General features: G+C 34.2%; 1 long non-coding RNA gene across 1 annotated transcript; it reads left to right on the top strand.

Moving 5' to 3' along the window:
* Positions 1 to 12,086, top strand: LOC136419538 (uncharacterized). Its single transcript, XR_010753121.1, has 3 exons — positions 1 to 70; positions 8,540 to 8,670; positions 11,111 to 12,086. It is a non-coding gene; the product is annotated as an uncharacterized lncRNA (long non-coding RNA).
* Positions 12,087 to 13,903: the final 1,817 nt, after the last annotated feature.

Raw genomic sequence — 13,903 nt, 5'->3', positions numbered from 1 at the left:
CTCGTAGTAAATTTCATTTGTGTTCGCGCCCATTAAATCTAAAAGTTTAGTTCTTGCGATATAGAGAAAGGTAAAGTAAATTTCGATTTTTCTCTTTTTCAGTTCACAACTCTTGTAGTTTTTGAGATATCTGAATTTTTATGCGAGGTTTATTAACAGCATCATTTGATGTTTTACTGATCAGTTGAGAGATACTTAACTACAATTTTAGCCGTTATTTCTTACAGAATCTGATAGTCAAAATGACTTTAAAGGTCTTGGTATCTGGTGATAAGTTTTAGTGTCCAAGTTAATTAATTTACAATTCAAACTGGAATTTATTTATTGTAAAAACAAATTGATGAACTTAAATTTGATAGTAGATTCAATACCACCAAGGCTAAGGAAGGATATGCCAATTCCGTATCATGTTTTTCCATGTTTCAACAATGCTAACAAGTTGAGGTGATAGTATACATAGGTTTCTACTATCTAAACACGCTAATACATGTATTGAAAAATAACTTTCAACCATTACAACTTTTCAATCATCGCTATCTATTTACATTTCTCACTTTAGATAAGTTTAAAACAATTGTGGATGAACAGTAAAAGTAATTTAAACTATTCAATGATACGGTTTTTCGTATGGTATTTACGTGTATACATTTGAAGTACTTAGAATTTGCATGTTACGTTTAAGTATTCACAAGATTTTCGAGAATTAAGTACACATTGTTTGATTTACTGTGCTCATTTCATAATCAATTCAAGTGGTCCCATTATACCCTTAAGTGAAAGTGGCCTAGAAAATAAATGCACTATCATTGAAGTCACCAATGTCAAGAAATCTGATTATGCCTTTCTGTAATTACTCAAGTTTGTTTATTCACATGTCGCAATTTGTAAGTGACTAATTTTAAAAACTGTTGCAGGATGGCGAAAGATATCTAGTTTTTTTTTCAAGAAAATTAATGAATAAGTATCAATTTTCTTCCAAGATATGTAGGTAGAGCTAGAGTTTTCCGATCTGTCAATTAATGATACACATTAAGATGAAAGAACAATTGAGAGATGTAGAGAAATCTCATGACACACGTGTTTCCAAGAGTCCATTCAACTATACCTACTTTAATAAGGTAGATCAGTTTTGAATCTCAATGCCTTCTATTTATACATACGAAATAGAGTAACTCTTGATGATAAGCATGATTTCCGTACTTGTATGTGTTAATTGTTTAAAAGCATAAACATTCCTTTTATCCAGAAGGAATTTTTACGTGTATAAACATGCTCTTACGTATAATAATACTTAAATGTAATAGCGATATATTTTCAAATGAAAGAATCAAGTAATCATATTTAACAACAAGCAGAAGGTGCAGTAAAAAAGATATAAAACATAATAGAAGTTCTGAAATAATGAATTTGATTAAGCACGTATATATCTTTAGTGGTAATTAGGCTGTCAGTTTAGTTCAATATCTGGTTTTAGTGGGATCATATTTCCATATTTAGACTGAACAAGAATGAGCACTTACTTATCACTTACATACAAATTATCCTCAGTCTCCATCATAAGACACAAATGTTTATTACATTTCTTTCTCGATGAGTGCAACCTTTTTTAGTAAAGAGACCCTGATAAAAAATAATGGTATACATGTGATGTAAGAATTCACATTTCACTATTATTTATCTGCATTAATAGCATCGACCAGCACCGATAGAAAAGAAGCACCTTAGTTGAGGTGGTGGTACGTAAGAACAAGCCCTTTTTAGCGAAAAAAATACCAAAAGCTGAGGGAAAAAATTGTAATATTCCTTTGTAAAGCCCACATTATAGGGAAAGTAACTGTAGAGAAGAAAGTCAATAAAAACTTTGATTTAACTTTAAATAATGCCATTTTGGAAAATTACAAGGCATTCTTTGATATGTACTTTTATTCCTGATTTTAAATTAGTTTGATACCTTCTCTTTGAACGTATGTATATTTATTTAAGTCTTCTATATTATGCAGGTAATTAATATTGCCTTAGAAATGTGACTAACTATGAGCAAAACAATTTCCTTTCCCTTTTTGCTAAGAACACACAACTCAATTTACATTACATAAAATGAAACAATTTATAAGGATTTCAGTATACTTCACTTGCTTTTGAGGCAGGGGCTTTCGGTTATAATTATTATTGCATTGTCTCACCTTAATTATTTTCCCTCTATCAACAAACCGCCACTTTGACTTCAATAGTTATGTGATGCAATTAAAATCACTTTTATGTATATGAAAAATTTCAGTTTCCTTAATGCGGACTAGATACACACACATTCCTCATTAAGACTATTTACCGAATTCCCATCCAGCAAAAGTGAATCGTCCGAAATTGAATTCATTAATATTCATTGGCTTAGTTAGGGCTCATTCATCTTGTTTTTAAAGTTTTTAAAATCTTATCTCATAAAGGGAGATATTTTCCGTCGGAATGAATAAGGGCTTTTAAATTTCCAACGTTTGAATTAGCCGGCATTGACATACAAAGCGGTTTTGACGACTCTGGATAAAAACGCGACGCTTATCGTTTTTCTTAAGAAATATTTTTAACTTAATTGACGGAGGCTTGGCTGGCAGTGAATCTCAAACGGTATGAGCCAATAAAGCACACTTCACTATAATGATTTCGAAAATGAGCAGTCGAGGAGCGATTTTGTAAAATCCCATTACATATCCAGTTAAAGGTATTCTTCTATTCGTTTTTATCCAAACGTTGAAACAGCCACTGACGACTTTCAATTAAAGCAACTTAGTCCCTAAAAAATATAGATTCTTAGAAGAATATAGTACTGATTCTCCTAAAAGTGAAATATTAATGCAGTTGAAAGAATTCGGTTTCAGGCCTCGGAAATATATTAGAACAAAACTGTTGAATTATTTAAGAATTAACTTAGTTTAATTGTTTTTTCAAACTTTGACATTAAGGCAATTGAATACCTGTTAGAAAGAGTTTATTCTTTTACGGTGTAAAACAAACTTTTGGTAGTCCCTGAAATGTCTCGTTAAAAATTCCCAGAGTGACGTATTTTTCGTCTAATTTGAAACTTTTTTGTAAATACATTCTTCTAATTTTCTTGCTAGCGCTTTCTGGTATAATTAGATTTGTGCCTCAAAGTTTAGTGAATTTTAAGAAGTAAATTACGTTTCTTTTGTTTAAATTTAAGTACAAAACATGTTTTGTGTCAACATTGGTAACCAAATCCAAGCGAGCCGTTTGGTAATTATTTAGTTCAGGTAAAAACTGATCGATATTTTATTTATTTCCATAAATTTTAAACAGTTTTGTAGCTAATGGAAATTTGCAAGGTCAGTGTCAAGTTAATACAAGTCAGTCTTAAGGTATAAAAGTAGTAAGGAAAACTAGGGAAATAGACGGAAAAACTACTATGCCCCGAACGAGAATGGCACAAGAAATAGCCTTAATGAGGCTTTTAACTGAAATTAAGGAGAAAATAGAGGAGGAGCAGGTAAAGAAGCTTTTTCTTCTTAGAACAATTGGTGATTCTAGGAAAGAAGCTTTTCTGCAATTCAAGACGAAAGAGTCAGATGTAGCACGTACCAAATTCAAGGAAAAGAAAGCATTTAGTACTGATAGGACCACTGCTGAGCTGCTACTCACTAATTATTCTTGCCCTTGCCCTTGATTCAAACATTCTCATGATCAATATCTATCTAAAAAAACAACTTATAAAACCTTTTAATATTGACTTGTAAAACATGCCAACTTTATCATAAATTTCCAAAACCTAGACGGCGTGAAACAAGACGAGAAGGGCGAAATTGTTTTCGCCCTGCGATTAAAGGGCGTCGATCCGTGAGGTAACATTGTTACCGACAAATTTGTCATTGCTGATGGAAATTTCTGAATGCGCTTTAAGCTCCAGGCTGGATGTCTCAGGCAGTTTTCAGGATAATAATAAAACAGTAATTCATAGAGTTTACAAAAATGTCGTTCACTGATCGATTAACTAGTGTTTACTAGGCAAGTTAGGCAAAAATTAATCATTTGTTCTTTGTTTCTATTAGCGAGAGTGAAAATAACATATATATATTTTTTAATTTGGGCAAATAAAGTAAGAGTTTTCGTAACTGAAATAACTGTAAAAAAGAAACAGTCGTCAGTTAATAAATGGGATCAATTATATCAATGTTCTGCAGACTACAGCAAGCATTGTTATCTACTCTAATATCCCGCATTACAGGTATAACGTGAGAGAGAAGTCTGATACGAGTTAGCCCCATACAGAAATCATCGGCCAATTTCGTAAAGAGGATTCATGAAACTTCGCAATCATTAACTCCCTTCCTCGCCCTTCCGTAGCTCTCTACGATTCTAAAGATATTTCATCTAATTCTTGTAGACTAATCGATATTTTTCATATAATTTAGGCAATCAATTTCCTTTCATTTCATGTATCAGTTGCACACATCTTATTCAAATTTCTAAAACTTAACGACCATCTCATGTGATGGTTCAGGGCACTGTAATTATTTTCCAAAATAATCGAGATGCGGGGTTAATAATGTAGGTTCATAGCTCGTCGGTTTCCCCCATAATTTATTTCCCAACCGCTATTAAACGCTAATTGCAACTAACTTTGGTAAAGATTGGAAGATCGTTGAGTCTATGAATTTTGTAGGAATTTGGAGAATTTTTGCTTTGTTCATGAATGATTTGTCTAAGCATATTTTCGTAGTCTCACCTTATCATTCTATTAAAAATAGATAACTATACGTGTTAAATATGGATATTTTGACTTGAATCTTAGCAAACTCCAGTCAAATTAGCACAAAGAGTTTTCCACTTTTAGCCACTGTCTTAAACATCGCCGAACAAAGCTATCGCAAGGAGCGAAACGACTTTTCATAAATTGCCATTTTCTTTTACGCCTTTCCAGCAATGACCCGACATGGAAGACGGGTGAAAAGAAAAGGAAAATGCTGTAGTCGTAAATTTTAAATATAAAGTAAGAAAGCCCATTTCGGGTCTGTTACATTATTTCTTTTCATAATAAACGTTCCTTCTTTTTATTTTCGCGGTGTTTCATGGCTAACCTGCCAGTGTCTTTATTTTATAAAAAAAAATATATTCAATGTTAGAACAGTATTTGGGAAAGGAACACACTACGTTCAAAACTTAGAACGGCAAAACTACAAACGGTTTTCGTCCAAACCCTTAGTGAAGGGCGTGCAATTTCACCAACCCAATACCTACCACTTGAGAAGGAGACGTTATTCTTAAAAAACATTACAAAAAAAATTAACATTCCTCCTCAAATGTATTGAACATATTTAGATTGTTAGTTTAGGTTAGCTCAAGTTAGTAATACTGACTGTGTCTATGATGCTAACTGTGATCTGACTATGTACGAGTTATCTAACTGAAACTAGGTAAGATCTAGTTAGATAATTGGTACATATAGTCCAAGCAGATCCAAGCAATCGGCCGTCAAAACAATGATATTTGTGCAATCCGCACGGGTAACGCTTCCGATTGGTGCGATGATTATAAAAGTGCTCCGCCTACCACAGGAAACGGAATGTTTTATAAATGTTGTGAATCCTGACTCAACTGACGGTTTGTACAGCGTGTGCATTTGTTCAGTTGAGAGACCACTTAGTCTTTCCTTTTACTATGGACAGATATTTTATTTAAAATTAAAATCTAGAATACACTTCTGAAGTAGCGATTCAGACTTTTGTGGCACTTTGTATCATTGTTATTTTGATCATTTCAAAAATTAGAAAAAAATACAACGTTGCGACAAGACGTTGCAACGTTGTCGCACAACAAAAATTGGCATATCCGTATTAGAAAAAAATTGATGATGCCATTGAAAAATCGTAACGTCGTATCTTGGGAAAACTACTTTCATGTTCTATACCGTAACAAGGGTCTTAAAGAATTAAGAATGTTCTCCCTGTTTTTATGTTTCAGTAAATAATGGGATTTTTATTAACGTTCAAATAGTAAAATAGTTCCCTGATAAAGGCGCAACTTTACAGCCATTTGACCGATGTTGTTTCACTGTGGCTTTCGAGATTCCCACGTTGAAGTCGAATTTGGGACACGCTGTGTATACATTGGGGTAATACTCCAAAACTAAATGAAACATTTTCCCTTACCCGAAGCGCCAGTACTAATTTCTTTCATGTTTCTGGCGGGCGCTCGGATTTATGTCTCCGGCGCACGTGCGCAAGATAGTGATGAAGTATACGGCCTTGCCCCGCGAGATAACGCCCTCTGGCATAATAGGATTTACTATACGTTACATAATGGACCATTCTGTGGCGTTTTCTTATTCTTTCTCGAGATAAAGTGGCGAAATACGCGCGATATCTGGTTATCAGCGGTGGCGCAGCGCCTCGGCACCCGGAAATGAACGAATCTGGCCGATAAAGTGACGACACAGTCGCTCCACAATACGCGAATATAATGTTATCAGGGGAGGGTTTTTACGCCTTTTGTGTTTTTAGACCGAGCTCCTTTTTGTCTCACACAATCGGACCTGATTGTTAATTGAGTTTTGAGGATGTCGCTAAACTGTCAAATTCACTAACGACGCCGACGCTGTCTTTTGTTCCTGCACAGATGGGGCTTTTGCCAATTTGCTAGAAATCCAATCCTTTGCAAGTTTTGGATGTATGAATGGACCATGGAGCATTTTGCAGTGCTTTTCGCATATGAAACTTGCAAGTCTTGCTTTTTATGATTTGCAAATTTTATTTAAAAAAATACTCGGATATCATAAACGCAAAATTATCACCTTCATATAACATATTTCTGTTTCTTACAATGTTTTTTATACAAGTCTTTAAGTCTTCTGCAAAAACCAACTTTTAAAACATTAACAACATATTCCTAAAATTCAATTTGTTTAATAAATATATTACAGTTTTATAAAAGTTGTTACGACGTCGAAGTGTGTTATAGACGTCTTGGAAGACATTAATAAAATAATATAGTTTTTTAAAGTTTTTATAAGATTAGTTGTAATCCTTAAGGCTTTTCAAGACTTCTGATTCCTTTTGAATATGTTGTGGATGAAAAAACTTCATATTCAGTTTAATTCTGTTTGATTTACATTTTAAAGGTATTGAAGAATTTATAAAATTTTTATTAAAGACAAAAGACTTTGCTAAGATGACAACGAATGACGTTTCAAAGCATTTTCGTTCAGGCTTAAACAGGGCCGACCTTAGCAAGTTTAGGACCCAGGGCGATATTTTTAATCACCGTCCCCTATTTTCAAGAAAAACTAGTGACCTGGAAAGTCCACTACCCTGGGCCGTCGCCTAACTTCAATCCCCCCCATAAGGCCGGTACTGGGCTAAGGATAGGTCTGCTTTTTTGGTCCTAAGGTGTTAGATCGTAAGATGTTTTGAAACTCTAAGATATAGGATTGTTTGAACGTTACAAGTTAAATTCTTAGCTAATTCTGATCAAACTCGATTTTTCAGTGTTTCCAGAAAATTTTCGTTATTACAGATCAATTTGGGTGGACAGATATCTAAAAGATTTCAGGTTATAACAGTTAAAAATAAGTACGTTAAATATATATCAAAGAAAATGCCCAGAATTCATGAAATGGCAATAGGATATTATATAAGGGCATAAGAAGGCCTTTAAAGTACAGGCGACATTGCAAAACCGACGCGCAGAGGGGTGTTTTGTCAGGCGCCAAAGCTTTAAAGGCCCTTATACACAAATATAATACAATACTTTCTATTTCAAATGCAGCAATATTATAATTAACTGATGTTTTTAAGCATCGAAAGTGGTTGGATGTAGCAGAATTGAAATGTTTATATAAATATGCGAAAATTTAATTAAAATAAAAGATCAATTAAACCTTTTGAAATATTTTCTTTGAAATGTTTTATTTTTTTTATTTTTAAAACAACTAATTTTTAACCATCAGGTTAGTTCAGATGACACATTTTTGGGTACATTCCTGGGAAATAAACTACCATGATAAACATAATTTTTTTCGGTTTGCACCATACAAGAATTAACCTGGAGCTCTAAAAAGCCCCTCATCGTATCAAGAGCCAACCTCTCACAAAATTACCGTTAACTTCAAGGAAATTTCCCAAAGCTCATCCGGTAAACTTCCAAAATATATCACGATTAATAGGGAGTTTAGACGGTAATTAAGAGCCGTCGCTGCCAAAAAGACAACTTATAATTAACATGTGTAAAGTTGGCCTAAACAAACTTTTTAATTGTTACAAATTGCTCAAGTTACACTGAGACGTAATTAACTCCCAACCTCGAGTTTCAACGTAATTTCCTCTTAGATAAACGAAGGAGGCGTTTAATTCTGTTATGCTTCCTGCCCTCAAAAATGACGAGATTGAGTGGAGTTGCATGGGGATTTTCAGTTTGTAATTACGCTTAGTTATTATTATTGGTTTTGTGGGTTCCTTTATACCGTATGCATCTAAGTGCTTTGGAGAATCTTTAATTACATTTTATAACTAATATTCTTTTATCATATTTTCAGTAATTGTTGGGAAAAGATACAGTTGCACTTACCATTTTGTCAGGATAGAAGCTTAGAGGTGCCTCACAACCATCAGATTCTCTTGGAAAAGAATGCGACGCAGAGTATTGATATCGTAATCGATTAATTGAGTAAGTTTTTTAATCCATAATTACACCTTTTTTTACCAATTTACACCACCCATGATGGTATGTTTCAATATGCAATACTGTCAATGATCCTTACAAGATATAGAACCTTAACCTAATTTGCTAAACAAATTCCATACAGCCTTCGCCTTAAAATAGCAGGCACAAAGGCATCTTTATGCCGGCAATTCGTCCCGAATAGATCGTATTTACATGAGAGATATGATATCAAAGGGGGAGTGTTATGGGGCACTTCGTGAATAAAGCCATAGATTGACTGGGAGGACAAAGTCGTAATTCAGGTCACGTGCCAGCCCAATCAGGGCACAAAGGCGCGAATTTTCTCCCTGATCCGAACGGGTTACGGAGTATACAAATGATATGGCAGTAGTGCTACTACAACAGAAATATTTGGAATAAGTTTCTAGTTTCTGCCTAATTTCGGTTCCATTCAGCCTCTACAAAATCTCATCTAAATAGTTCTGAAAGAATTTGTTCACGATGTATTTCAATTTAGTCGAAAGCGGATTTGATCTCAAATCGTACAAACTGGCTACATAAAAGGCTCTTTTAAAGAGATTTATTGAAATCATATTTGCACTTTTGCGGATCGCCCATGCGTACCGAATAGACTTATTAGAAAGGGTGGTGTATGAAAGGGAGTATTTGCCTCGGACCAATTCGCTTGTAAATAACATACTAAGGCTTTATTAATTTTCATTGAAGATGTGAATATTCATAATCATTTCTTACACTAATGAAACTTTCAGGGCCTATATAGGAAAAAATGTATTACACCATATATCACGTCTCATGAAAATTTCCTTTTGTGTCTAGTAAAAAGGGAAATGTAGATGATACGCTTATTGGTTGAAAGCATAAATAAATAAGGAGGGGTGAATGGTTGTATTGACAGTAGATACAAATCTTGTATTTCCGGGAGATGACCAAAGGGTGGCCATATGTGCGTCTAGAGAGTGGTTATCTAAATGACTGAGACCGAACTGAATTTGAAAATATATGGTTTTTAGATAGGCAAAGTTAGTATTGTAACTTATGGGATTTTCCGTACTTAGTATCAGTAAGGATATAAGGGTAGATTCTATGCAAGACATGTGTAGGGACGAAGTATATATATCGTTTTAAGAAAGGGTTTATTGCATATATGTATGTAGGTGCAAATGTCTTGTTAATCTTTTGACTTTGGTAATTATTTTAATGATTTTGAAAGCCCGTTTAATTGAATGTGCACAGACAGTCTAAATGAATGAATATATGAATGAATGCAGTGTTGTGTCGATTTCTATTTTTAGCAGATTTTCGACTCTTGGAATTTTCATTTGCTTCGAAATTTTAAAATCTTTAATCTCTTTCTGAGATACACACTTTGATATGTATTTTAGCGACTTTTTAAGTCGCTCTAAAAGAAATAATATGTAAGTTACAATCAATATAGATCGGAGAGAAAGTACGGTGCAAAGTTTGAGTGCCGATATCTCGGGAATTCGCGGCACAATTTCGTTGAATAGGATTCAAATAATAATTTGAAAAGTGCCTTTGAAATGAATCTCTAACACAACAATTCATAAGAATCTGTTATTAATTTCCAAAGTCGAAATAGAATCCAAGTTATTGATTCGTCAGGTAGTTTTAATATATCAACATTTTTTCAATAGCTTAACTCAGAATAAATCTGTATAGATCTACGAAACTGATCAAAGTCAAGTAATATTTGCGTTAGCTTGACACTTTTACGGCGCCCCCTTTTAAAAGACTCATTCCATTGTTAACTTCACGCTACTTGGCCGATAAATGAAGTGTATCTTTTCGCCCCTACTGCCTTTATCTCCAAAACAATCACTATTTGAGCATATTCAGAGGTGATTCTCTAAAAATAGGCAACCGCCCAAACAATTATTTTTGCCAGCATTTGATGTGTTTTTTTTCTCAGATAATGTGTTTGCATTAAGGGCGCAGCCTTTTTATAGAATCACCCCCCCTTGCAATGCAAATATATAATATATCCACAATAAGGGTGCACTATCATCTGTTTATCGAAATTGATTCTTATGTGTGGGTACTTTCAATTAAACCATGAACAAAATGCATACAAAGAAGCGGATGCTGTGTGTTTGTGCTATGATTACTAGGGACATTTGTAAGGATTTGCATTTATCTGATAACTACTAGGGTTGGGGCTACGCAAGCACCCTTATGCCATTCTAAAGGGCTGAAAAATGGAATTTTAAGGCTTCTGATGGAGACCCAATTGGAGGAACAGTTTCTTGAGTTTTTATCTCGAACTGTATGTAAAACAAGAGCCTTGCTCGATAAAACAATCCTTTTAAAGTCAACTCTGTTCCTTCTTATTGTGTGTCAGTTAAATTTTGATATCGACCTTTTTGATGATAATTATTAAATTTTCAATTTTGTTTATTTTAAGGCATGTTTTTTGTGGTTGAAGGTTTTTAAAGCAACTGGCAAAAAAGACAAGAAAAACCCATTAACTCGGCTGAAGGTAAACAAGGTTTGAAACGAATTTCAGCAACAGGATGAAATTGGATAAATGTCGAGTGGAAATAATGATAATGCAATATTGAGGCCGAGCGTCGGGAGCGCTCGTCTGTATGAAATTACAATCATGGACGAAAAATAGAAAACGTGCCACAACGCCATCAAAATTAGTGAAAATTGGCAGAAAATACAGACGCCTTTCTCATTTTCTGTAAACACTATTCTATTACCAGACTAGCCGGAAATTTTAGCATAATTTTCCATAACGAAAAAAGATAAGTCCACAGACTTCATGCAATGGTAATTATTACCTATAACGGCCATCAAGGCAGCCATTCACCAGGAAAATTATATTCTAACAGCATGTCAACAATATCCAATCGTAATCAATGGAAGGAGTAATTGTTGTAGCAGCCGTGCCTGAAGTTCAGGATTAACTGGGATAATAGTTATTGGTTTGCATAGTCCTGAACATTACGTTTATTTTGCGACAAAGCAATGGAGAAATACACATGTTATTTTAGTATGAAGTATGAATTAGATATCTACATGAATGTTGTAGGAGCATCTGTGGATGTACCGAAGAGCTTAACCCAAAATTACTGAAATAGGGGTAAAATTATCAAATTTAAGTAGTGATCTTGATGACCAAAGACCTCTAATTATATTGGACAGTATTTAAGTCAATAATCTCCAAGACGAGTTCTTCACCTTTAGACAATGAAATGTAATTATTTTCAATACACAAGTCATCTCAATGAAATTTGTTAAGACGCATAATTCCGTACGTACCAGGAATTCTGGCTGAGGAAGAAACATCCAAAAAAAAGAATAGTGATCAAATTGTTTTGTCTTCTTAGAAATAATTACAATTAATGAAAACCTGTGCAATTTGGAAAGTTTAATGAAACCACACACACCTGTTACGTGATTTTCACGATTGTAGTCAATTAGTAGATAGACTCTGAATGAGTGAATAAATGCAGTATTGCATCGATTTTTAATTGTATCGGTCTTTTATTTTTAAGAGATTTTCGACTCTTAAAATTTCCATTTACTTTGAAATGTTAAAATATGTTGGAGATTCTGGTAGCTTTCCGACGGAATTTGAAATTTCCTAAAGAGGTCATATACATATGCTATCGGTCGTCTTTCTCCAGGACACTTTGGAATGCCATTAGAGAAAAAATATCAGAAGGAGCTCATCAAGTTAAATAATCAATCCTTTTGCCCAAGGATCAGTTTGTTGATTTCGCCCCGAATGAAAAAATAGTTTTTCAAAAATTGAATAACCTGAACTAACTTTAAGTAGAAAATTTTCAAAAAGTAGTGAAGATGGACAATAAGCGAAGAAAATTCCATTGAATATGCCTGGAAAATCTAAAGGCAGGGTACACAAATTTTCATAATCTGGATAAATTCCAGAGGAATTTTTAAAATGAAAATAACATGCAATTGAAATAATTCTTACAGAAGACTTGTGAATTTCTACTCAGTAATAGACATGGATTTTTACAAGTAACTAATAAAAAAAGTTTTTCAATTGGAGGATGGAATTTCAGGAATACATAGAACACTTCCAGGCTTAGTGAGGGAAAATATACATCAAGTTCGTGACTTCTTTTCTATCTATTCTAACTAGAAACAATTTCTCATGCAGCAACAATTGAATCAATGGAAAGGAAACCTGCATTCATTCTCCTGCAATTTTCCTCCGTAATTAAATCAATCTATTTTTCAGGCTTCTACCTTCTGGTCTGACAATAAATCCCTCTTCACAGACCCACAACGTTATGTCAATAGAAATTAAACTCGTCGAACACTACACCGACCAATCAGATTTTAATCCAATTTTTCCACCCACAATCGACAGTTTTAATCGCGGCTAAAGTAATTTTAAGTTTTAATTTAAACCAGTATTGCGTGCCTAAATGAGGTTTTTAATTTGTTTGTTTATTGTTGAGGCTACATCGGCCTGGTTCAAATATTTGAGTTCGCGATTGCGGCTATACAGAACTGTAATTTAGTTTTATGTTTATGTTGATCGCATTATGTTTAATAAACGTGGCTGAAGGTAAACGGATACCTCTCCTACTTTCCTGCTGTGATGGAAATTGCGGATTAGTTATTGATTGCTTCTGTGTCGTCGTCACCGGATCCCAATCCGTTTACTGTCGAATAATAAGTCCGATTTTATGAATTGTGCCCGAATAGCAAGAACGAGCAACTGGCTATAGAGGCCAGTGAATGGGCCTTAAAGACCACTCAGATATGGCTCTATTCTGTGAACTGCAAGCGCTCCCGTCTTTGTCACCTTTTTCTGTGATTTCCGCTGCTCTCGCAACCCTTTCGATGTCGGTATTGTATTTGATGAATAAAAATATAATGGCGCTCTATTCAAGCTTTCTTCCCGGCTCTAAGTCAATAAAATAACATTGCAATCAACAGCAGAAATTAAAAAAAAAACTCTTGGACTAAAAGCGAAAGCTCCGAAATCGGCTTGCGGTGAACATAAAAGTCACAATTCCGAACGGGATTTGTAAACTTTACGATATTATTCTTGTGCTATTCTCACTTATAGAAGCTCTTTATCAAGATTCCTCCAAGTTTGCTCCTTTCAAAAGAAACCATTCAAAAAGAATTGGCGAAATTGAAAGCGCCGCATAGCGCTAAACCCGAGAAAAGAAAGATGAACGGGAATTATATTGCCAAGAGGATTTAT

Source organism: Euwallacea similis, chromosome 2 (assembly GCF_039881205.1).
Source record: "Euwallacea similis isolate ESF13 chromosome 2, ESF131.1, whole genome shotgun sequence".
In the NCBI taxonomy this organism is placed as follows: Eukaryota; Metazoa; Arthropoda; class Insecta; order Coleoptera; family Curculionidae; genus Euwallacea; species Euwallacea similis.
The sequence above is the reverse complement of the archived record's forward strand: the minus strand, read 5'-3'. Positions and strand labels throughout refer to the sequence as shown.